The 26621-nt window shown below is 40.0% G+C and overlaps 2 long non-coding RNA genes across 3 annotated transcripts in view; both read left to right on the top strand.

The window, feature by feature from the left end:
- Positions 1–1938, top strand: part of LOC147378127 (uncharacterized) — a 29297-nt gene extending 27359 nt beyond the window's left edge. Inside the window, exon 3 of the long non-coding RNA XR_015144811.1 lies at positions 691–1938. This is a non-coding gene — a long non-coding RNA (uncharacterized LOC147378127). The remainder of the gene's footprint in view (positions 1–690) is intronic.
- The window catches only part of LOC147378126 (uncharacterized), a 280055-nt gene that overhangs the window by 96588 nt on the left and 156846 nt on the right, over positions 1–26621 (top strand). The gene's annotated exons all lie outside the window — the stretch shown is intronic.

Raw genomic sequence — 26621 nt, forward strand, 5'->3', positions numbered from 1 at the left:
TGGCTGTTTGCCTTATTAAGCTGTAAGTGTTCTTTGTATATCCTGTGTAAAAGTCCTTTACCAGCTATATGTTTTACAAAATTTTTTCCCAGTAAAGAAACAATTCTCCAGTAGGAAATATCTGAGTTCAGGGGAGACAAAGAATCCCAAATCCAGGCAGTTTAGTTGCAGTACTAATATCCTTTTCTGTTAGGATTCTGGATTTGGCCTATTTTCCTGTTAGTCACAACATCTCACTCTATTCCTGACACCTCTTCCAGCAACTCAGGAAGCTTGTATTAGGAAACTCTGTCTTCCCTTCCTTCCTTCCATGGTCCTTAATGAAATGTCTCTAAGTGCCAAGCACTGTGGTGGGTACCACCCTTTCTGCATTCTCTGGTCTTTTTAGTCTATATGGATTGACAGTCTCTCCTGCATTTTCTTGTCCATTTTGAGTCTTCCCTCTTAATCTGGCTCTGATTTTTCTTTAAGCATCCTCTCCCCAGCCTGGTCTCACATCTTCCTTTAGACTCTCCCTATTTGGGAACTGCCAGTGAGGAAGGTAGGTCCTAGGGAAGTTCTTGGAGAGATTTCCGTGTCTGTGTTTAAATATGTATTAGCACTTGACCACCAGAACTGACTGATTCAAAATTAGGAAAGCAGTACGACAAGGCTGTATATTGTTACCCTACTTATTTAACTTATATGCAGAGTACATCATGTGGAATGCTGGGCTGGATGAATCACCAGCTGGAATCAAGACTGCTGGGAGAAATATCAACAACTTCAGATATGCCAATGACACTCTAATGGCAGAAAGTGAATAGGAACTAAAGACCTTCTTGATGAGGGTGAAAGAGGAAAGTGAAAAAGCTGGCTTAAAACTCAACATTCAAAAAACTAAGAAATATCATGACATCTGGTCCTGTCACTTCATGGCAAATAGAAAAGGAAAAAGTTGAAGCAATATCAGATTTTATTTTCCTGGGCTGCAAAGTCACTGTGGATGGTGAGTGAAGCCATGAAATTAAATGGTGCTTGCTCCATGGAAGGAAAGCTATGACAAACCTAGACAGCAAATTAAAAAGCAAAGGCATCACTTTGCCAAGAAAAATCTGTATAGTCAAAGCTATGGTTTTTCCAGTAGTCATGTATGGATGTAAGAGTCAGACCATCCAAATAAAGAAGGCTGAGTATTGAAAAATTGATGCTCAAGACTCTTGAGAGTCCCTTGGACTGCAAGAAGATCAAACCAGTCACTCTGAAAGGAAATCAACCGTGAATATGCTGAAGCTGAAACTCCAATACTTTGGCCACCTAATGCAAAGAGCCCACTCATTGGAAAAGACCCTGATGCTGGGAAAGATTGAAGGCAAAAGGAGAAGAGGGTGGCAGAGGATGAGATGGTTAGATAGTATCACCAACTTAGTGGACATGAATTTGAGCAAACTAAGGGAGGTAGTGAAGGACAGGGAAGCCTGGCATACTATGGTTCTTGGGGTCACAAAGAGTCAGAGGTGACAGCGACTGAACAACAACATCACTTATATGTGAAATCTAAAATATGACACAAATGAACCTATGTACCAAACAGAAACACACATACCTAGAGAACAGACTTGTGGTTTCCAAGTGTAAGAGGGGTAGGGAAGGGATGGAGTGGGAGTTTAGGGTTAGCAGATGTAAACTATTATGTATGGAATGGAGAGGCAACAAGATCCTACAGTATAGCACAGGGAACTCTATTCAGTGTCCTGTGATGAATCACAATGGAAAAGAATGTAAAAAAAAAAATGTATATATATGTATGGCTAAATCACTTTGCTGCACAGCAGAAAATTAACTAAAAAGTAAATAAATAAAAAAGAAGACAATGTCAGTTCTGGCCACCAGCAGGGAGTAGAATTCCCATTTATGGCATTTGCTGCAGGGCATTTGGGGAGCAAGGCAAAACAGGAAGTAAATCAGAAGAAAGAGGTGATTGGTAGCAAAGGAACAGGAACTTGAGGGAAATGGGAATGGTGGCCACAGTATCTATGGAGAAGGTTAGCTTTCAGTGAGCAAGTCCTAATAAGAGAAAAGCAAATTCAGATCCATTCTGGGCAAACATTGGTAGTCCAAAGAAAGGCTAAGTCCAAGGTTAATGGGATTGTAAGATGAGGGAACACATTCAGAAGTCTAGAGGAGAGAGAGAAGAAGGATCAAGGAAGACAGGATATTTCTAGGAAATATGTAGGGAAACAGCAGGCAGGGAGAAGAGGAAGACAGCTTCAAGGCACTAAAACACTGGTAAAAATATGAAACAGAAGAAGTTCCAGTCAGGTGACTCAGAAGAGAAAAGGGCCCCTCCTCAGGCACCTGTGACCTTGAGAAATATGGAGAAACCCTTGGGAGAAGATCTTAGAGGTATCTTTACCTTCCCACAGCGATATTAGGGTAGGTGGACAATCTTGCTTCTGAGTTAAGTCACTGACTAGTATGACTATTTCCAAACCCCACTGCTTTGTGGGATTAAAGGGGACTACCAGTGTGCGAACTTACTGACTTTTTATTTTAATTTCAGGAGAAGGGCAGCAACAGGCCAACTATTTGGTGTTAGAAATGCCAGGAATGAGGCCAGGGTCTGGGGTTAAAAACTGACTGGTAGACTGGGACAGGGAGCAAATCCATGATGGTGTGCTGGCCAACCTAGTCTTCTATTATGGTGACAAGGAAGGACAGGGCCTGAGGGGTCATAACTCTGTGACTAGCATGTTCACATATTACTTGTATATTTTGATTTATCTTCCAGAAATGTTTTAATAGAAAACTTAGTGAGTTTTGTAGACAGAGCTTTAGCCAACATGGCACTCTGCAGTGTCTTAGGGCTGACTTTGTACACATGGAAGTCAGCCAGATCTCATGGGTGGATCATTAAACTAGCATTCTTTTCTTGTCACTCTGGTACCTTAATGTATGACCTTGACCTAAGGCAAGCCATCAGTCTGTCAGGAGGAATAAATCCAGGGATAAGACCTTGCTGCCTCCACTTAAAAGACTATTCTTCAAGAAAGAGGCAATATAATCCCTTCTGATATCTGTTTAAAGAAAATCTTATGAGGATTCTAAAGATAATATCTGTGGAGGACTTTGAGCTCCTTCAATAAAAATGTTTAAACATAACTGCAGGAATTGCAGTAGACAAATACTGCAATATTGTATATCAGCTTTGTGTCTATAATCAAATTTTTTGACTTGGTTTCTGTCCAGAGGTCTGCGCAGGTATCAGTTCAGTTCAGTCACTCAGTCGTATCCGACTCTTTGCGACCCATGAACCACAGCATGCCAGGGCTCCCTGTCCATCACCAACTCCTGGAGTCCACCCAAACCCATGTCCATTGAGTTGGTGATCTCATCCAATCATCTCATCCTCTGTCGTCCCCTTCTCCTCCTGCCCTCAATCTTTCCCAGCATCAGGGTTTTTTCAAATGAGTCAGCTCTTAGCATCAGGTGGCCAAAGTATTGGCGTTTCAGCTTCAATATCAGTCCTTCCAATGAACACTCAGGACTGATCTCCTTTAGGATGGACTGGTTGGATCTCCTTGCAGTCCAAGGGACTCTCAAGAGTCTTCTCCAACACCACAGTTCAAAAGCATCAATTCTTCAGGACTCAGCTTTCTTTATACCCAAATCTCACATCCATACATGATCACTGGAAAAACCATAGCCTTGACTATACGGACCTTTTTTGGCAAAGTAATGTCTCTGCTTTTCAATATGCTATCTAGGTTTGTCATAACTTTCCTTCCAAGGAGGAAGCATCTTTTAATTTCATGGCTGCAATCACCATCTGCAGTGATTTTGGAGCCCAGAAAAATAAAGTTTGACACTGTTTCCACTGTTTCCCCATCTATTTGCCATGAAGTGATAGGACCAGATGCCATGATCTTCGTTTTCTGAATGTTGAGCTTTAAGCCAACTTTTTTACTCTCCTCTTTCACTTTCATCAAGAGGCCCTTTAGTTCTTCTTCACTTTCTGCCATAAGGGTGGTGTCATCTGCATATCTGAGGTTATTGATATATCTCCTGGCAATCTTGATTCCAGCTTGTGCTTCCTGTAGCCCAGTGTTTCTCATGATGTACTCTGCATATAAGTTAAATAAGCAGGGTGACAATCAATATACAGCCTTGACGTACTCCTTTTCCTATTTGGAAACAGTCTGTTGTTCCATGTCCAGTTCTAACTGTTGCTTCTTGACCTGCATACAGATTTCTCAGGAGGCAGGTCAGGTGGTCTGGTATTCCCATCTCTTTCAGAATTTTCCACAGTTTATTGTGATCCACACAGTCAAAGGCTTTGGCATAGTCAATAAAGCAGAAATAGATGTTTTTCTGGAACTCTCTTGCTTTTTCAGTGATCCAGCGGATGTTGGCAATTTGATTTCTAGCTCTCTGCCTTTTGTAAAACCAGCTTGAACATCTGGAAGTTCACAGTTCACGTATTGCTGAAGCCTAGCTTGGAGAATTTTGAGCATTACTTTACTAGCATGTGAGATGCATGCAATTGTGTGGTAGTTTGAACATTCGTTGGCATTGCCTTTCTTTGGGATTGGAATGAAAACTGACCTTTTTCAGTCCTGTGGCCATTGCTGAGTTTTCCAAATTTGCTGACATATTGAGTGCAGCACTTTCACAGCATCATTTGTCAGGATTTGAAATAGATAGCAAATATTCCATACTGCATATTCAACTCAATCCCATCCTTTAAAACAAGGACATGGAATAGATTTTCATCAAAGCTCAGGGACCAGAACTGTAGGTTTCCCTCACAGTGAGAAGTAAAGGTAAGTGTAGGTAATTCCCCTGTGATAAATCTTCTAATGAGAACTTTGTATGTAATTTGAATTATTATAATACATATTTCAGTGAAATGATTGTCAGTCAATATTATTTCAAGTGTTATTTCCATATTACTTAAAGTTCTATTGGTTTTATATAATTATAAAGGGCTTGGAATTTTTATGAAACATTCCATGATGTGATTTTGATTCTAACAGTTTATCTTTGATACTTGTAGTTAACTCAGAGAAGGAGATCAAGGCACTAAAAAGGGATGCCCAAGAACTTTAAAGGAGAAAAGATCATTGGGATTGTGTGTGTGTGTTTCTTTTAAAGTTTAAACATGAGGTGGTTATATAAGGGGATTTCTAAAAGAAGAAAGGATGAAAATGGGCTGAACATTTCAAACAAAGTTCAATGTGAAATCAGTAGTACGTTCAGAGGAGCTGACAGGGAACAAAGCTGTGGAGGAGAAAGGAGAGCAAAAGAATCAGGAAGCAGTAAAAATAATGATTGGGGTCAGGTGGTAACAATAAAATCAAGAAATGAATCTGATGGAGAAAACCATGGGTAGCTATAAAAGGGACATTTGAAATAGGAAGTGATGTGACAGAAGAAGATAATTTTAGTATAGTTAAATAAAGTAGCAGCTATGGGTGTGAAGAGAAAGGATTAATTTTAAATGTGTCTCAGAAGTAAGAGAAAAAAATTTTTTGAGGGCTGGATTGATGAGAAAAACTGGTTGAGTGTTGTATGGTTATGTCAAGCAAAAGTCTTCCTAGAGTGTTATGTCCATTTTTGGACACTGTACTCTCATAGGAGTACTGATGAGCCAGAGGTCATTCAAGACACCAGTGTGGTAAGTAAAGTGTCAGTGGGGCCTCCGCAGAGGGAGTTAGGGTGGGCAGCTGTCCTCAGATATTTGTATGTCTGCCAATGGAAGAAAGACCACACTTTGGCCTCTGTATTGCTCAAGAGCAACAAACAGATCCATGGAAAGTTAGAGGGAAGCAGATCTTGCTTAATGTAAATGGTCTAACAATTAGATCTGTCCCTGTAACAGAATGGGCTTCCCTGATGGCTCAGTGGGTAAAGAATCCGCTTGCAATACAGGAGACACAGGTGCACGGGCCTGATTCCTAGGTTGAGAAGATTCCCTGGAGAAGGAAATGGCAACCCACTCCACTATTCTTGCCTGGGAAATCCCATGGACAGAAGAGCCTTGTGGGCTACAATCCAGAGGGTTGCAAAGAGTCAGACATGACTGATGACTAATACAGCACATTTATCTTTATGAATCAATCCGATTAAATACTTGAGAACTTAAAAAAAAAGAAAAAGAAATGTCCGTGGAAGTGTAGTTATTTAGTAAAATGTGAAACAAATAGAAGTATCAAGGATCATAATAGAATGAGCAATTATAAGGTTTCTCATCTTTACAAGTATTCAAGCAGAGAATATTCAATAACCCAACTAATAGAATGGTTTCTTTATCTTAAAAATTCCTTTCTGACTGGAGGAATATGTGATTTGTGGACAGTTAATTTATGTCCTCACAGCCTTGATGTTGCACTCTGACCTTCTACCTGGGGGCTACTTTTCTAGCACCCCCACCTTTGCAAGGAGGAAAGGAAGACAGACATGCTTGTTAAGACCATCCTTTGTCACAGTCTGTTGGCTGGTGTGTTCAGTGTCAGCCATTACTTTCTACTTCTCCTTTCCTATTATCAATTCTGGGCCCCCAAGCAAAAGTTTCTGAAAGCCTTTTCTCCTTCTTATTAATTATAATATAAAATCAATCAGGGTTCAAACAGAAAACAGACAACTGGGTCATAGACTGTAGCCTGCCAGGCTCCTCTGTCCATGGAATTCTCCAGGCAAGAATACTGGAGTGAGTAGCCCTTCCCTTGTCCAGGGGATCTTCCCTGCATTGAAGGCAGATTTACCATCTGAGCCACCAGAGAAGCCCAGGTAATTAGAGAAGAGTTTAATAAAGGAGCTGTTTACGAAGGTGTAGTAGGCAGGGTTTACAGAAACCAACAAGAGATGGTGCAGTCCCCCAGGACTTGTGTTATGGGGACCTTTACCATACACAAGATTGGGTCTGAAGATTGAGGAATGGAGCTATTTCAGACCCTGTAGAGGGTGGCTATAAGAAGAGGACTGCCTGCAAGGAGTTTGCAGCCAACACATAGCAAGAGAGCCAGGAGAAGAAACAACTCAACCTCATTCTTCTGCTGGTGCCTCCCACAGCCAAACCTGACAAGTAAGCTAGGAAGGAGGGAAGTGGGCTGGTAAATATAAGGGTCAGCCTCCTGGGGCACAGAGCAGGGTGGAGCTGAGGAGAGAGTGAGTCTGGAGGGGCTCACTCTCCAGACTCACTTTCACTTTCTGTGGAAGAAACCACAGAAAGCAAATTCTTTTTTAAGGTATGGCTGGTGCTTGAGCATATCTGTATTGTTAGGAATGTGGCAATGAGTCCTGAAAGAGCTCAGGGCCTTAGCCCTCTGCTAGCCCTACAAGCCCATGCCTGCCAGAGTTACAGCTCTCTGCAGAGTTTTTTTCCTGATGGTCAGTGTTTAGTGTCCTTCACCTTCAAGGAAAGAGCACATAGCAATTTTATAGGAAGAAGGACATGTAGAAGTTCTTCATTTTGCTTAAGCATTAGAGTTTCCCCACCTTGGAGCAGAGAAGAAATGCTTAGACAGAAAGGTAGATTTACTATGAAGAAATTGAAACCAAAGCTTGGGGACCCTTTCTTGCTTGGGTCTCTGAGCATTAAGGGTTGAGAATGTTCTAAGTGGAGAGAGAAGTCAGGTTGCATTTCTATTTAAGCATTTCTGGTAAATTGCCTAGAGAAGTCAGAAAAGGGGGATCTGGACTTCCAAGGTTCCTGTAATTTGTCAAGAACCCTTTTCTTATCCAATAAATATTCAATTTTGTACCTAATTTTCTATTCGTAATTTTGTCTTTTTTTCTTAAAAAGGATCAACCAAGTAATATGAACTTTAGCTTCCACAAGACTGGGATCCACTTCACCTGCATGGAATTTTAATTACACTCGAACTAGGTCAGAAGTCAGTTTATAATGTAGGGATGTGGATTGCTTCAAAGTCCCTTCCAGACAAAGGGACTCTGTTGGGGAAGCAGGTGGTAAGTATATGTACCAGCAAGAAGGAGCATATGTGCAGGTGGTGCCTACAGATAAAAAAATGGCTCCTGTCTACTAGTAGACAAGCTATTTGAAGTTTATCCTTCACCGCCTTTTCCCTACAGCTCCATCTCTGTCTTTAACATTAGTGTTCCTTGAACACACATTTTCTATGAGACACATTCATCTCTTAACCGCATCTAGAGCTTTCAGTCTCTTTAATCAACTTGTTTCACTTCCCCTAGCACCACTTCCATCCCTTGATGCTGCCATTCTCAACTAGAGAAGGTTAGTGAATTGCCCAAAGTAATAGATTGGTAATCTCAGCAGTGTTTGAACTCAGGTTCAAACTGATCTAGGAATCTGTACTCTTAACCACTGTGCCAGTGCTTCTCAGAGCATGTGCCATTGGCCAGCTGCATCAGGGTCACCTAGGGTGCTTGTTAAAGTGTAGATTCCTGGATCCCAGTTCATATCTGCTTAAATGATGAGAGGCAATCTGTTTTATGAAGATCTAGTGAAGGAATACTCCAAGCAGAGAGAACAACAACTTCTGAGATAGGAATAAGCAAGGACCAGAATGAAGGCTAGTGAGGCTGGAACGCAGGGAGACCAGAAAGTTAGGGCCAGATCATGAGGATCCAGAGGCTTTGGATATTTCATTTAGTTAGACAGGAAGCTCTAGATCAGTTATAAGAAGATGAATAATAATTCCTGCCTTACATTTTAACAGATGGCAGCTGCCTACTGAAGAACTATGGAGTTGTGCCCAGCCAGAGCATTTCTCTGCATCAAGAGAGGCCAGGGATGAATTCTTGTCATTGGAATGGGAGCAGGAGTGATTTATGAGTCACTCCTTAGATACTCCAAAAGTATCAAAGGAGCAGATGTGCCTGCTTCACTCTCTCTTCTCCCTTCTACCAGCTTGTTTTTGTTAAGTCCCTAACTTCTGTCTGACTCTTTTGCGACCCCATGTACTGTAGCCTGCCAGGCTCCTCTGTCCATGGGATTTTCCAGGCCAAGAATACTGCAGTGGGTTGCCATTTCCTTCTCGAGGGGATCTTCTCAACCCAGGGATCAAACTAGTGTCTCCTGCATTGGCAGGTGGATTCTTTACCACTGAGCCACTTGGGGATTTATTTATTTATTATTAATTAATTATTAATCATTTATTTCCTTAAATACTTGTATTTATTTATTTTTGGCTGTGCTGGGTCTTTGTTGCTTGATGGACTTTTCTCTAGTTGCATTGAGTGGGGGCTATTTTCTAGTTGTGGTGGCATGGGCTTCTCACTGTGGTAATTTCTCTTTGGGAGCATGGGCTCTAGGGCCTGTGGGCCTCAGTAGCTGCAGCACATGGGCTCAGTAGTTGTGATTCCCAGCCTCTGGAGCACAGGCTCAGTAGTTGTGGCACAGGGCTTTGTTGCTCTGCGGCATGTGGGATCTTCCTGGACCAGGGATGGGACCCATGTCCCCTCAATTGACAGGTGGATTATTTTTCACTGAGCCACCAGGGAAGCCCGCCACCTGGGAATGTTAACTTCACTTATTGATGATAACTGGGCTTTGCCCTGTCCCCTCGTGGCACTGTCAAGGCACTCTTATATGGGACTACTAGGTGAGCAAGAAATAAAATTCATGTTACTCAGATTTGGGGGCTTCCTTATTATCATAGCTACTGTTACCTTAAACAATGCAAGTCACAGGACTCATGCTTTGCTAAGGTCACACTGGCTGCCATATGGAGAATAGCTTGAAAACAGTAGGGGTGGCAGTACAGGTAGAACAGGGAGACCAGTTAGGTAGTCTTAATGGGACTAATGGTGACTTAGACTTGGTTGGTGGCATTGGAGTACTATAAAGTGGAGCTACTAGATACATTTTGAAAGAATTGTCTCTGAAACCAGCTAGATATATGGATGGATTGGATGGTGGGTATGCCAGCAGAGAGAAACCAAGGACTGTAATGTTAGCAGCTTGAACTCACTGAAAAAAAGAAAAGATATTCCATTCTTTTGAGATGGAGACCATAACTCTCAAAACCCTCCTCTGCTTACAGTTCTCCTAGTCAGCTCAGTCTGCCCTGAACAATCCAGCTGTGGCCCTTGACCATGTTATTTGTCACCTGTGGCTTCACCATACTCTAAAGACCCTGCATGTATTTCACATAATGACACTAAAAGGAAAACTTGACCTACACATTTTTCAGCCTGGACAACTGACAACTTAATAAAATGAAGCTGGTAAACATGAAAAATGGCAATTTTAACCTCAAATGGGTTTGACTTACTTTTCTCACTCTTATTAGGGTGGAGGACAGATAGAGAAGGATTGTGTCTTTCATGTCTGCAGTTGGGAAATAAGGTGATGGTGCTAATCATAAGGTTTCTGTTAGTTCTGGGCTGACCTTGACTTGGAGTATGATTACAACACACTTTATGACCATAACAGCTCTGGCAGGATTTATGTTTATTGCTTCCTTTCCTTGTGTCTTCTAAATGTGAGTCTATTCAGAGTCACGGTATCTCAGGGCAGGATTCTGTCTATTTACCTTTTGCAATGGGCTTAACTTCCCATGGTGCCTCTGATAGAACTGAGTAACTAGGATCTTTGAAAAATAATGCTCTGTGAAAGAGGGACAGGAAACAGGGAAGAGAGATAGTATGAACGAAAGAGAGATGTGAAAGAAAGAGGGGAAATATATGATAGTTGGTCATTTATTTTTCAGTTAATCAAAGAGATTATATATTTGGGTTTTACTTTTAAGACCTTTGCTTCACTGTTCTACGAGCTCAAGAGGGAAGCATTAGATATGGTCGTTAACCTTAGGGTGTTTGAAGTCCAATCAAGGATACCTGATGCAGATGGAACAGTGATTCTCTAACAGGATTAGACTAGTAATGCTGTAGGGCTTGGAGACAAAGCTGCTCTGTCAGGCCCCAAGAGGGTCGCTATTTCATTTGGAACATGGTCATTGGAGGACCCCTGTATCTACCAGGGGACAGTAAAAGAGAACCCCTAGAAAGGTCAGATACCTGGAACTGGTCCTAAAAAAACAAACTTTGCATGTGAATACATATTATGTTTTAGGAGGAGTCCTGTAGTTTTTTTTCCTGTCACTATTAGCACTTGAGTCTTTATTGATCATCAGCAGCAATGAAATTAAAAGACATTTTCTCCTTGGAAGGAAAGTTATGACCAACCTAGATAGCATATTCAAAAGTAGATGATCCAGCGGATGTTGGCAATTTGATCTCTGTGACTGAACTGTACTGAACCACCCATAAATCCTAAATAAACAATGCAAAGAAATAGAGAAAAACAATATAATGGGAAAGACTAGATATCTCTTCAAGAAAATTAGAGATACCAAGGGAACATTTCATGCAAAGATGGGTACAATAAAGGACATAAATGGTATGGACCTATCAGAAATAGAAGATATTAAGAAGAGGTGGCAAGAATACACAGAAGAAATATACACGAAAGATCTTAATGACCCAGATAACCACAATAGTGTGATCACTCACCTAGAGCCAGACATTTTGGAATGCAAAGTCAAGTGGGCCTTAGGAAGCCCTAAGAACAAAGCTAGTGGAGGTGATGGAATTCCAGTTGAGCTATTTCAAATCCTAAAAGATGCTGCTGTGAAAGTGCTGCTGTCAATATACCAGCAAATTTGGAAAACCCAGCAGTGACCCCAGGACTGGAGAAGGTGTTTTCATTCCAATCCCAAAGAAAGGCAGTGCCAAAGAATGTTCAAGCTACTGTACAATTGCACTCATCTCACATGCTAACAAAGTAATGCTTAAAATTTTCCAAGCCAGGCTTCTACAGTACATGAACTGAGAACTTAAAGATGTACAGGCTGGATTTACAAAAAGCAGAGGAGCCAGAGATCAAATTGCCAACATCTATTGGATCATAGACAAAGCAAGAGAATTCCAGAAAAACATCTACTTCTGTTTCATGGACTATGCTAAAGCCTTTGACTGTGTGGGTAGCAACAAACTGTGGAAAATTCTTCAAGAGATGGGAATACCAAACTACTGTACCAGTCTCTTGGGAAACCTGTATGTAGGTCAAGAAGCAACAGGCAGAACCCCACATGGAACAATGGACTGGTTCAAAATTGGGAAAGGAGTATGTCAGGGCTGTATATTGTCACTCTCCTTTTTTAAACTTATATGCAGAGTACATCATGCAAAATGCTGGGCTGTATGAAGCACAAGCTGGCATCAAGATTGCTTGGAGAAATATCAATAACCTCAGATATGCAAAGGACATCACCCTTATGGCAGAAAGTGAAGGAACTAAAGAGCCTCTTGATGAAAGTGAAAGAGGAGAGTGAAAAAGCTGGCTTAAAACTCAACATTCAAAAAACAAAGATCATGGCATTCAGTCCCATCAATTCATGACGTATAGGTGGGAAAACAACGGAAACAGTGACAGACTTTTTCTTGGGCTCCAAAATCACTACAAATGGTGACTGTAGCTATGAAATTAAAAGAAGCTTGCTCCTTGGAAGAAAAGCAATGACAAACCTTGACAGCATATTAAAAAGCAGAGATTACTTTGCTGACAAAGGTCTGTATAGTCAAAGCTATGGTTTTTCCAGTAGTCATGTATGGACGTGAGAGTTGGACCATAAAGAAGGCTGAGTGTTGAAGAATTGATGTTTTTGAACTATGGTGTTAGAGAAGACTCTTGAGAGCCCCTTGGACAGCAAGGAGATCAAACCAGTCAATCCTAAAGGAAATCCATCCTGAATATTCATTGGAAGGACTGATCCTGAAGCTGAAGCTCCTAACTGGCCACCTAATGTGAAGAGCCAACTCACCGGAAAAGACCTTGATGCTGGGAGAGATTGAAGGCAGGAGGAGAAGGGGACAACAGAGGATGAGATGGTTGGAAGGCATCACTGACTCAGTGGACATGAGTTTGGGCGAATTCAGGGAAATGGTGAAGGAATGGGAAGCCTGGCATGCTTCAGTCCATGAGGTTGCAAAGAGTTAGACATGACTGAGTGACTGAACAACAACAACCATACGCATGTATAAGTGGAACTAAGCAAAGTCTCCAACTCTGACATAGGAAAAAAAGGGATTGAGGGTGAAAGAAGAAGGTAAAGAAAGGGGAAGCTCATTAAATATTCTTTGAAAGTCTGTTTCTGCTGATCCATCATTTCTTATTCTTCCACTCTTGCCCTTGTCTCTTCCTTTCATACACACTATGTAATTCTTTGGTTCTAGTCCATTCCCTGAGAATTAAATATGAGTGGTTCTATAACTAGCGAAGTGAGAGAAATGTGCAGTAGTATTGACTGTATAAAGACTTTTGTTCATTCATTCATTCATTCTTGGTGTCCAATCCAAAGTTGAAGAAGACACAGTCCTTATTGTCAAGAAAGGTAGCAGAGGTAGTAGAAGCATGAGAACAAGGTACTCTGGATGCAATAAGGAGTGGTCAATTAGTCCTGTGGGTGTGTGTGTGTCTGTGTGTTGTATGCAGGCAGACTATGACACAAGGCAGTTTTTACGAAGGACATGCTTATTAGAGAACTTTTGAAAGATGAGTCAGATTTCATTGTTCAGAGAAGGGGTAAAGGCAGAGGAGAGGAAGGACAGGAAATAACATGTGAAAAGGTGTTATAGTCTATTAAATCAAGGAATTCTGTCCTTAGGATATTCTTGGCTGAAGAAATCAGGATGTTTCATCATACCATCAATCAACGATTGAAATGGCAGTAATGACTTATATTTGAATCATAGAGTCACCCATTAGTGTCATTAGTGATGTAAGCTGGAAATGTGAACGTACCCGGTCATAAAGTTATTTGTAACATAAGGCAAGGCTTACACTTTGTTTTATCTGTTTTCAACCTATACTTTGACATGCACCATTTACTAGGTATAATGTAGTCGATTTGCTACAAATGAAAAGCTGGAAAAATTGATGATAAGTAATCTACACAAAACTCAGATAAAACCATTTGAATCTCCCACTAGATGGCATAGGAAGAACCTAGAATAGCATAATACCTAGTTCTCATATTAGGCTCAAAATAAAGAAATTTCTACTTCTGTGATTGCATAATTCTGAGTATTTACTCCTAAAAGCAAACACTGTATAAATAATATCTCTGTAATTATATTTCTTTATTAATAATAATATAAAGTAGGTAATAAGTGTACGTGGTTTAAAAATCATAGCAAATAGAATATGGTGAAAGACTTCATCAAAGTCTTTTTTAAAATAGATTAAAACCATCCTTTTTTTCACCAGACTGCTTTCTTTATTCATTCTTAATTTTTGTAGGTTAGTATTTTTCCAAATGGGTTCTTGGGAAGCCCAAGTTGGAGTTTATCAGAGTGGCATCACTCTTACAGATTCTTGACTTGGGAAAGAAAAATAAAAGTTAATAATTCTGTATTACTGTGACTCTGGAAGACAAGTCACTGTCATCCATGACCTACAGATTTTACAGAGCCATGAAGAGTGAAGCAATACATATTTACTGATAAGGCATAATGGATAATTATCATGCAACTTGTGTTAAGTCAGTCCACATTACTTTAGGAGCACTAATAAGTATTGCCCAAGAAAAAAGAGCTCTTGCCTCATGGCTAAGTGGTAAAGAACCCACCTGCCAATGCAGGAGACATGGATTCAATCCCTGGATTGGGAAAATCCCTTGGAGAAGGAAATGGCAACCCACTCCAATATTCTTGCAGGGAAATCCCATGGACAGAGGAGCCTGGCGGGCTGCAGTCCATGGGGTCGCTAAAGCATCAGACATGACTTAGTGACTAAACAATAACAAGGTAAAAAGAAATTCTACCAAAGCTATTCTCTAACACTTGTCCATTAATCAAAATCTGTCTAATCTCCATACAATTACTCAAAACATTGAGTCCTAATTAATTTCCTCTTCACAGGAACCTCACCCAAAATCTAGTCTTAAGAATGTAGATAGAATGTGATTTTTTTGATAAGCTGCCATAAGTGAATGATACAGAGCCAAAGCTGTATTCTGAAAATACATAGCAGGGCACAGCTTTCCAAAATGCCCAGTCCTCTATTACCTGGAATTAGAGCTACATGGGATGAGAACCCAAGGCTTAGAATAACTTCTTGGTCATGAATGCAAAGCTAAATAAATGTATTTCCCAATTAAACTCCAATTATAGTAACCAACTGATATAACTGGTAGTATAGCACAACAAGGATTCCATTCAACATGTATTTATTGAATGCTTTCTTTGTGCAACATTCTGTGCTGGACCCCAAGCTGGCTTAAACAATCTTGCTCTGTAACGCTGAGGCAGTAGATAAGGAGAAAGAAAGAGTGTACCTTTCAATAGTCGTCTTTTACTGCAGCAAGAGCTCATAAATTGCTGGAGTTCGCAACACTAGAAAGGACACTTAACTTGAACCACAGTGCCCCCTGGCAGTCATAACTGATATTCTGCTTAACCAATGAGTTCTCGCTGAATGTACAGTACTGCTCAATTCTATTAATAATTACAGCAAATGGGAGCAAAACAACTAATTCCTGTTGGATCTCAGGGCAGTGCTCCTAACGCAGGATTTTTTTTCACATTGCGTTAAAAATGGAAGCCTTTCATCAAAATCTCCTGAAGTACTTGCTTTAATGCAGATTCCCGGGCCCAGCAGGAGATCACTGAATTGCAGCTCTGGGTCGCTTGACCAGGAAGAGGGGGCTGAAAACACCCATTTCCAAGCCCACTTGATACCACCAGGAGAACTCCATGAATCACAAGGAGATTTGAGAATCTCATGATGTGAATTCCTAAGCATGTCCAGAAACACCACAATTTGGCCTTGACATTAATGTCATCTCATTTTCCTTTGTTTATCTTAGGTAAAGACCAGTTTATAAATGTGTTTCCCAAAGTGAACAGTGGGAATTGATTGACCGAAGGCACTGAGTATGGTTTGTACTTAAACAAGTTTTTTACAGGAAAGTGTTTAGCTGAGATGCTTCACTTAATCCTTAAGTTTTAATACAGCAAAAGACGATGAGACTTTTCCACTGCCCAGTTGTCCCTAATTCATTAACGCATAGAACTATAGAAGTTACTGTTTCTGCAACAAGAGCCTCATAAATCACTGTAGTTTGCAACACTAGATAGGACACTTAACTTGAGCCACAGTGCCCCCTGGCAATCACAACTGATATTCTACAGAATATCAGGAGTTAAAATGCAGAGAAACACCAACATGGAGTCCTCACATAGGCCAGTAAATGTCGCTTCAGAGCAGAATTAAGTTTGGGAAACTTGTACAGAAAAAAGGTCAGAAAATGAGTTTTTTTTTTTTTCCCTACATTTATTGGTGTGTTTGTATAAAGGACATAGATTCTTTATAAGTTCAATATTATGCTGGAAACTTAAGTGTTTTATTCCCAAATTCTCATAATAGTTGCTGGGTAGTAATTATTGTGTTATTCCATTATACCAGTATAGTAATCTGAAGCTTGAGTAACTTGCCCAAGGTTGTATAGCAAGAAAAGTCACAAAGCAAAGAAAGATCCTGAACCTCCAAAGTTTATCATGTGTCCATTATACCATGCTTATTAAGAAACATGGAAAAATTAACAAATAAAAGAAACATGCCGTACTATGCTTAGTCGCTCAGTCATGTCGAACCCTTTGCGACACCATGGATTATAGCCTGCCAGGCTCCTCTATCCGTGGGGATTCTCCAGGCAAGAATACTGGAGTGGATTGCCATGCCGTTCTCCAGGGGATCTTCCCAACCCAGGGATTGAACCCAGGTCTCCCGCATTGCAGGCAGATTCTTTACCATCTGAATCAACAGGGAAGCATATTAAGCATTAAAACTCCCATGACAATTTTTTTTCCTTTGCAATCTCAGAATCATCCAGTAGGCTGTACCCATGAATCAGTTTTCTGTCGAAACCCCAACCCATTAAATGATGATTTTCTTAAGTGTGTCAGGTTTTTTTTAATAAATTATTTTAAATGAAGTCTGTAACAATAATTTGGGCTTCCCTGATGGCTCAGTGGTAAAAAATCCACCTGCCAATGCAGGAGACACAGGTTCAATTCCTGGGTTGGGAAGATACCCTGGAGAAGGAAATGGCAGCCCACTCCAGTATTCTTGTCTGGGAAATTGAGTGGACAGAGGATCCTGCTGGACTATAGTCCATGGGGTTGCAAAGAGATGGACACAACTTAGCGACTAAACAACAACAATAATTTACAAATTTTGATATGTATACCTGAAAGTCAAAAGAAAATGTTGTCTTTTATGCATTGATATTATGTCCTTAACTGATATTTTAGATTAAAATAGTATCCTATTTAAATTGTTTGTGAAAATTATTGATGCTTCCACAGCTAAGGACAAAGCTTCATTTTATTCCACCACTGTGAAAGCCAAGCTCTTTTATCACAGGCAGCCATACAAGCTTAGCTTGATTTGTAGAACTGTGATTAGTTTATCAATATGGCTCCAAATGTGGTCACGGTTATATTAGAATCACCTGACAGAGGTTCTCAAAACATAGTCCCCAGCCAGCAGCATCAGCATTACCTGGGATCTTGTCAGATAAATTCTCAGGCCTCACTCCAGACCTATGAATCCTAAACTCTAGTACTGAGGTCCAGAAATCTGAGATTTAACAAGCCCTCAGAGTGAGTCTAATAATGTACACTAAAGTCTGAGGACAACCAGTAATCAAAAATGGAGATTTCTTCTCGTCACACAGATTTAATCAGAATCTCAGGGGTTCAGAATTTTATATTTTAAAACAAATATCCCAGTGATTCTTAGACACAAAAAAGTTTTAGAAACACACTGGTCCATGCGGTATGATTTGAAAGGACAACAAAGGATCCTTTTGTTAACATCCCTCTTTACTTATTGATCAAAAGTTAAATAATTTTATAGAATTAAACAAGCATGTCTTCATTAGTTTCTAAACTTACTAAGTCATAAATATTTTAAAGTAAATTTATTTTAAAAACTAGGTATTTCACTTTCATGGGAGAACTAGGCAAGTAGACAATTGAAAGGAAGGATGTTACAGAGAGAGGTCACAAAACCCTAACTTAAATACTTTGCCTTATAGTCACCTAAGATCTGAATTCCAGGTATAGTATCTCATATTATTCATTATGGGGATGTCACAGTTTCAGTATAACATCTTCAGCATAACATCCTTTTAAGCCAACTCCTGTTACTGAGTCCAAGTTAGCCTTTCCTGGTTACACTCCTATGCCCCCAAAAGAGAATATTATAAAAGTCTTGGCAGTAATGAAGCAATACTTACATTCTGAGTATAGGTAAAAATGTATGGTGGTGTTTATTTGGTATGAGGTTTTTTTTTTTAATTGTGTGTGTGTGTGTATAGAATCTAAATATTCAAGCACATAAATATAAAACATGAGATACATAGAAAAATTAATCTAATTTACTTTGCGGTACACTTAAACCTTTTCCAACAGTATGTGCATGTGTGCATGTGTGTGGGCATGCTAAGTGGCTTCAGTTATGTCTGACTCTTTGTGACTCTATGGACTCTAGCCTGCTAGGCTCCTCTGTCCAAGAGATTCTCCAGGAAAAAATACTGGAGTGGGTTGCTGTACCCAGCCAAATTGACCAGACTAGGCTCCGTTTGACTTCCTATTGCTTCAGAACAAATATGGATACAACATGGATTATCCTCAAAAACACTACAAGTGAAAGAATGCAGACACAAAAGGACACATGTTGTATGGTTTCATTTGTGTAAGATATCCAAAAACAGAAAATCTATAGAGATGGCCCATTAGCTGTTATCCGGGGCTGGAGGGCGGGGGTAATGTGGAGTGACTGCTTTTTTTTCTGTTTTTTTTTTTTTTTTAAATAAACTAGAGCGCCTTCTTTATTTCTTTTCTTTTTATTTATTTTAATTGGAGGCTAATTACTTTACAATATTGTGGTGGTTTTTGCCATACATTCACATGAATCAGCCATGGGTGTACATGTGTTCCCCATCCTGAACCTCCCTTTTACCTCCCTCCCCATCCCATCCCTCAGTGTCATCCCAGTGCACCAGCCCTGAGCACCCTGTCTCATTCATCAAACCTGGACTGGCAATATATTTCACATATGGTAATATACATGTTTCAATGCTATTCTCTCAAATCATTCCACCCTCACCTTCTCCCATAGAGTCCAAAAGTCTGTTCTTTACATCTGTGTCTCTTTTGCTGTCTCGCATATAGGGTCATCATTACCATCTTTCTAAATTCTATATGTACACATTAATATACTGTATTGGTGTTTTCCTTTCTGACTTACTTCGCTCTGTATAATAGGCTCCAGTTTCATCCACCTCATTAGAACTGATTCAAATGCATTCTTTTTAATAGCTGAGTAATATTCCATTGTGTATGTGTACCACAGCTTTCTTATCCACTCGTCTGCCAACGGACATCTAGGTTGCTTCCATGTCCTGGCTATTGTAAACACTGCTGCGATGAACACCGAGGACACATGTCTTTTTCAATTCTAATTTCCTCAGTGTGTATGCCCAGCAGTGGGATTGCTGGGTCATATGGCAGTTCTATTTGCAGTTTCTTAAGGAATCTCCACACTGTTCTCCATAGTGGCTGTACTAGTTTGCATTCCCACCAACAGTGTAAGAGGGTTCCTTTTTCTCCGCACTGTCTCCAGCATTTATTGCTTGTAGACTTTTGGATAGCAGCCATTCTGACTGGCGTGAAATGGTACCTCATTGTGGTTTTGATTTGCATTTTTCTGATAATGAGTGATGTTGAGCATCTTTTCATGTGTTTGTTAGCCATCTGTATATCTTCTTTGGAGAAATGTCTGTTTAGTTCTTTGGCTCATTTTTTGATTTGGTTGCTTATTTTTTTTGGAATTGAGCTGCAGGAATCACTTGTTAATTTATTTTTTTTAATTTTATTTTACCTTTACAATATTGTATTGGTTTTGCCATATATAAAAATGAATCTGCCACAGGTATACATGTGTTCCCCATCCTGAACCCTCCTCCCTCCTCCCTCCCCATACCATCCCTCTGGGTCGTCCCAGTGCACCAGCCCCAAGCATCCAGTATTGTGCATCCAACCTGGACTGGCAACTCATTTCATATATGATATTATACATATTTCAATGCCATTCTCCCAAATCATCCCACCCTCTCCCTCTCCCACAGAGTCCAAAAGAGTCCATCAGTGTCTCTTTTGCTGTCTCGTATACAGGGTTATTGTTACCATCTTTCTAAATTCCATATATATGCGTTAGTATACTGTATTGGTGTTTCTCTTTCTGGCTTACTTCATTCTGTATAATAGGCTCCAGTTTCATCCACCTCATTAGAACTGATTCAAATGTATTCTTTTTAATGCCTGAGTAATACTCCATTGTGTATATGTACCACAGCTTGTATATTTTTGAGATGAATTCTTTGTCAGTTGCTTCATTTGCTATTATTTTCTCCCATTCTGAAGGCTGTCTTTACACCTTGCTTATGGTTTCCTTTCAGAGAAGGCAATGGCACCCCACTCCAGTATTCTTGCCTGGAAAATTCCATGGACAGAGGAGCCTGGTGGGCTGCAGTCCATGGGGTTGCTAAGAGTCGGACAAGACTGAGCGACTTCGCTTTCACTTTTCACTTTCATGCATTGGAGAAGGAAATGGCAACCTACTCCAGTGTTCTTGCCTGGAGAATCCCAGGGACTGGGGAGCCTGGTGGGCTGCCGTCTATGGGGTCACACAGAGTCGGACACGACTGAAGCGACTTAGCAGCAGCAGCATAGTTTCCTTTGTTGTGCAAAAGCTTTTAAGTTTAAATAGGTCCCATTTGTTTATTTTTGCTTTTATTTCCATTACTCTGGGAGGTGGGTCATAGAGGATTCTGCTGTGATTTATGTCAGAGAGTGTTTTGCCTATGTTTTCCTCTAGGAGTTTTATAGTTTCTGGTCTTACATTTAGATCTTTAATCCATTTTAAGTTTATTTTTGTGTATGCTGTTAGAAAGTGTTCTAGTTTCATTCTTTTACAAGTGGTTGACCAGGTTTCCCAGCACCACTTATTAAAGAGATTGTCTTTTCTTTGTATATTCTTGCCTCCTTTGTCAAACATAAGGTGTCCATCAGATCAGATCAGATCAGATCAGTCACTCAGTTGTGTCCAACTCTTTGCGACCCCATGAATCGCAGCATGCCAGGCCTCCCTGTCCATCACCAACTCCCGGAGTTCTCTCAGACCCACGTCCATCGAGTCAGTGATGCCATCCAGCTGTCTCATCCTCTGTCATCCCCTTCTCCTCCTGCCCACAATCCCTCCCAGCAAAACAGTTTTTTCCAATGAGTCAACTCTTTGCATGAAGTGGCCAAAGTACTGGAGTTTCAGCTTTAGCATCATTCCTTCCACAGAAATCCTAGGGCTGATCTTCAGAATGGACTGGTTGGATCTCCTTGCAGTCCAAGGGACTCTCAAGAGTCTTCTCCAACACCACAGTTCAAAAGCATCAATTCTTCGGTGCTCAGCCTTCTTCACAGTCCAACTCTCACATCCATACATGACCACAGGAAAAACCATAGCCTGGACTAGACGAAGCTTTGTTGGCAAAGTAATGTCTCTGCTTTTGAATATGCTATCTAGGTTAGTCATAACTTGCCTTCCAAGGAGTAAGCATCTTTTAATTTCATGGCTGCAGTCACCATCTGTAGTGATTTTGGAGCCCAGAAAAATAAAGTCTGACACCGTTTCCACTGTTTCCCCATCTATTTCCCATGAAATGGTGGGACCGGATGCCATGATCTTCGTTTTCTGAATGTTAAGCTTTAAGCCAACTTTTTCACTCTCCACTTTCACTTTTATCAAGAGGCTTTTTAGTTCCTCTTCACTTTCTGCCATAAAGGCAGTGCCATCTGCATATCTGAGGTTATTGGTATTTCTCCCGGCAATCTTGATTCCAGCTTGTGTTTCTCCCAGTCCAGCATTTCTCATGATGTACTCTGCATATAAGTTAAATAAACAGGGTGACAATATACAGCCTTGACGAACTCCTTTTCCTATTTGGAACCAGTCTGTTGTTCCATGTCCAGTTCTAACTGTTGCTTCCTGACCTGCACACACATTTCTCAAGAGGCAGATCAGGTGTTCTGGTATTCCCATCTCTTTCAGATTTTCCACAGTTTATTGTGATCCACACAGTCAAAGGCATTGGCATAGTCAGTAAAGCAGAAATAGATGTTTTTCTGGAACTCTCTTGCTTTTTCCATGATCCAGTTCATTTCCAAGGCAAACCATTCAATATCACAGTAATCCAAGTCTATGCCCCAACCGTAATGCTGAAGAAGCTGAAGTTGAACGGTTCTATGAAGACCTACAAGACCTTTTAGAACTAACACCCAAAAAAGATGTCCTTTTCATTATAGAGGACTGGAATACAAAAGTAGGAAGTCAAGAAACACCTGGAGTAACAGACAAATTTGGCCTTGGAATACAAAATGAAGCAGGGCAAAGACTAATAGAGTTTTACCAAGAAAATGCACTGGTCATAGCAAACACCCTCTTCCAACAACACAAGAGAAGACTCTACACATGGACATCACCAGATGGTCAACACTGAAATCAGATTGATCATATTCTTTGCAGCCAAAGATGGAGAAGCTCTATACAGTCAGCAAAAACAAGACCAGGAGCTGACTGTGGCTCAGACCATGAACTCCTTATTGCCAAATTCAGACTGAAATTGAAGAAAGTAGGGAAAACCACTAGACCATTCAGGTATGACCTAAATCAAATCCCTTATGATTATACAGTGGAAGTGAGAAATAGATTTAAGGGCCTAGATCTGATAGATAGAGTGCCTGATGAACTATGGAATGAGATTCATGACATTGTACACGAGACAGGGATCAAGACCATTCCCATGGAAAAGAAATGCAAAAAAGCAAAATGGCTGTCTGGGGAGGCCTTACAAATAGCTGTGAAAAGAAGAGAAGTGAAAAGCAAAGGAGAAAAGGAAAGATATAAACATCTGAATGCAGGGTTCCAAAGAATAGCAAGAAGAGATAAGAAAGCCTTCTTCAGTGATCAGTGCAAAGAAATAGAGGAAAACAACAGAATGGGAAAGACTAGGGATCTCTTCAAGAAAATCAGAGATAGCAGAGGAACATTTCATGCAAGGATGGGCTCGATAAAGGACAGAAATGGTATGGACCTAACAGAAGCAGAAGATATTAAGAAGGGATGGCAAGAATACACAGAAGAACTGTACAAAAAAGATCTTCATGACCCAGATAATCACGATGGTGTGATCACTGACCTAGAGCCAGACATCCTGGAATGTGAAGTCAAGTGGGTCTTAGTAAGCATCACTACGAACAAAGCTAGTGGAGGTGATGGAATTCCAGTTGAGCTATTCCAAATCCTGAAAGATGATGCTGTGAAAGTGCTGCACTCAATATGCCAGCAAATTTGGAAAACTCAGCAGTGGCCACAGGACTGAAAAAGGTCAATTTTCATTCCAATCCCAAAGAAAGGCAATGCCAAAGAATGGTCAAACTACCTCACAATTGCACTCATCTCACACGCTAGTAAAGTAATGCTCAAAATTCTCCAAGCCAGGCTTCAGCAATATGTGAACCATGAACTTCCAGATGTTCAAGCTGGTTTTAGAAAAGGCAGAGGAACCAGAGATCAAATTGCCAACATCTTCTGGATCATGGAAAAAGGTGTCCATAGGTGTGTGGATTTATCTCTGGGCTTTCTATTTTGTTCCATTGATCTATATTTCTGTCTTTGTGCCATACTGTCTTGATAACTGTGGCTTTGTAGTAGAACCTGAAGTCAGGCAGGTTGATTCCTCCAGTTCCATTCTTCTTTCTCAAGATTACTTTTGCTATTCAAGGATTTTTGTATTTCCATACAAATTGTGAAATTATTTGTTCTAGTTCTCTGAAAAATACCGTTGGTACTTTGATAGGGATTGCATTGAATCTGTAGATTGCTTTGGGTAATAAACTCATTTTCACTATATTGATTCTTCTGATCCATGAACATGATATATTTCTCCATCTATTTGTGTCATCTTTGATTTCTTTCATCAGTGTTTTATAGTTTTTATATATAGGTCTTTTGTTTCTTTATTTTATTCTTTTCATTGCAATGGTGAATGTAATTGTTTCCTTAATTTCTCTTTCTGTTTTCTCATTGTTAGTGTATAGGAATGCAAGGGATTTCTGTGTGTTAATTTTATACCCTGCAACTTTACTATATTCATTGATTAGCTCTAGTAATTTTCTGGTGGAGTCTTTAGGGTTTTCTATGTAGAGGATCATGTCATCTGCAAACAGTGAGAGTTTTACTTCTTTTCCAATCTGGATTCCTTTTATTTTATTTTTTCTCTGATTGCTGTGGCTAAAACTTCCAAAACTATGTTGAATAGTAGTGGTGAGAGTGGGCATCCTTGGCTTGTTTCTGACTGTTGGGGAACTGCTTTCAGTTTTTCACCATTGAGAATAGTGTTTGCTGTAGGTTTATCATATATGGCTTTTATTATGTTGAGGCATGTTCCTTCTATGCCTGCTTTCTGGAAGCTTTTTTTTTTTTTTTTATCATAAATGAATGTTGAATTTTGTCAAAGGCTTTCTCTGCATCTATTGATATAATCATATGATTTTTACTTTCAATTTGTTAATGTGGTGTATCACATTGATTGATTTGCAAATTTTGAAGAATCCTTGCATCCCTGGGATAAAACCCATTTGGTCATGATGTATGATCTTTTAAAAATGTTGTTGGATTCTGTTTGCTAGAATTATGTTAAAGACTTTTTGTATCTATGTTCATCAGTGATATTGGCCTGTAGTTTTCTTTTTTGTGTGGCGTCTTTGTCAGGTTTTGGTATTAGGGTGATGGTGGCCTCATAGAATGAGTTTGGAAGTTTACCTTCCTCTGCAATTTTCTGGAAGAGTTTGAGTAGGATACGTGTTAGCTCTTCTCTAAAGTTTTGGTAGAATTCAACTGTGAAGCCATCTGGTCCTGGGCTTTTGTTTGTTGGAAGATTTCTGATTACAATTTTGATTTCTGTGCTTGTGATGGGTCTGTGAAGATTTTCTATTTCTTCCTGGTTCAGTTTTGGAAAGTTATACTTTCCTAAGAATTTGTCCATTTATTCCAAGGTGTCCATTTTATTGGCATATAGTTGCTGATAGTAGTCTCTTATGATCCTTTGTATTTCTGTTGTCTGTTGTCTATAACTGAGGCAGAAGATAGGATAAGTGAGGTGGAAGATAGAATGGTGGAAATAAATGAAGCAGAGAGGAAAAAAATAAAAAAGAATTAAAAGAAATGACAACCTCAGAGACCTCTGGGACAATATTAAACACCCCAACATTCGAATCATAAGAGTCAAAGAAGAAGAAGACAAAAAGAAAGGCCATGAGAAAATACTTGAGGAGATAATCATTGAAAACTTCCCTAAAATGGGGAAGGAAATAGCCACCCAAGTCCAAGAAACCCAGAGAGTCCCAAACAGGATAAACCCAAGGCAAAATGTCCCAAGACACATATTAATCAAATTAATGAAGATCAAACACAAAGAACAAATATTAAAAGAAGCAAGGGAAAAACAACAAATAACTCACAAGGGGATCCCCATAAGGGTAACAGCTGATCTTTCAATAGAAACTCTTCAAGCCAGAAGGGAATGGCAGGACATACTTAAAGTGATGAAAGAGAAAAACCTACAACCGAGATTACTGTACCCAGCAAAGATTTCATTCAAATATGAAGGAGAAATCAAAAGCTTCACAGACAAGTAAAAGCTCAGAGAATTCAGCACCACCAAACCAGATCTTCAACAAATGCTAAAGGAGAATCTCTAGACAGGAAACACAGAAAAGGTTTATAAACCTGAACCCCAAAAAAAGACAAAGTAAAGGCAATGGGATCATACTTATCAATAATTACCTTAAATGTAAATGGTTTGAATGCCCCAACCAAAAGACTGGTTGAATGGATACAAAAACAAGACCCCTATAAATGCTGTCTACAAGAGACCCACCTCAAACCTAGGGACACATACAGACTGAAAGTGAAGGGCTGGAAAAAGATATTTCACACAAATGGAGACCAAAAGAAAGCAGGAGTAGCAATACTCATATCAGAGGAAATAGACTTTAAAATAAAGGCCATGAAAAGAGACAAAGAAGGACACTACATAATGATCAAAGGAGTGACTGCTTTTTGAGCAGGGGTGATGAACATGTCCTGGGACACACACACTCAGGGAGGGGGCTACAGAGAGAGGGGGCTACATCTAGAAACAGCATAGTCAGCTCTGACAGTCCTCTTGAAACTGATCATCAGTGATCTGACCAGTGTCATCTTGGTTATTTTAGGTACAGTTAATGTTCAGTTAGGGTTAGCCAAAGCCTTTGACTGTGTGGATCACAATAAGCTGTGGAAAATTCTGAAAGAGATGGGAATACCAGGCCACCTGACCTGCCTCTTGAGAAACCTGTATGCAGGTCAGGAAGCAGACTGGTTCCAAATAGGAAAAGGAGTACATCAAGGCTGTATATTGTCACCCTGCTTATTTAACTTATATGCAGAGTACGTCATGAAAACACTGGGCTGGAGGAAGCACAAGCTTGAG

This window comes from Bos grunniens, chromosome 2, assembly GCF_055505025.1.
Source record: "Bos grunniens cultivar Pamir isolate PY7600 chromosome 2, Bosgru_T2T1.0, whole genome shotgun sequence".
NCBI classification, from domain to species: Eukaryota; Metazoa; Chordata; class Mammalia; order Artiodactyla; family Bovidae; genus Bos; species Bos grunniens.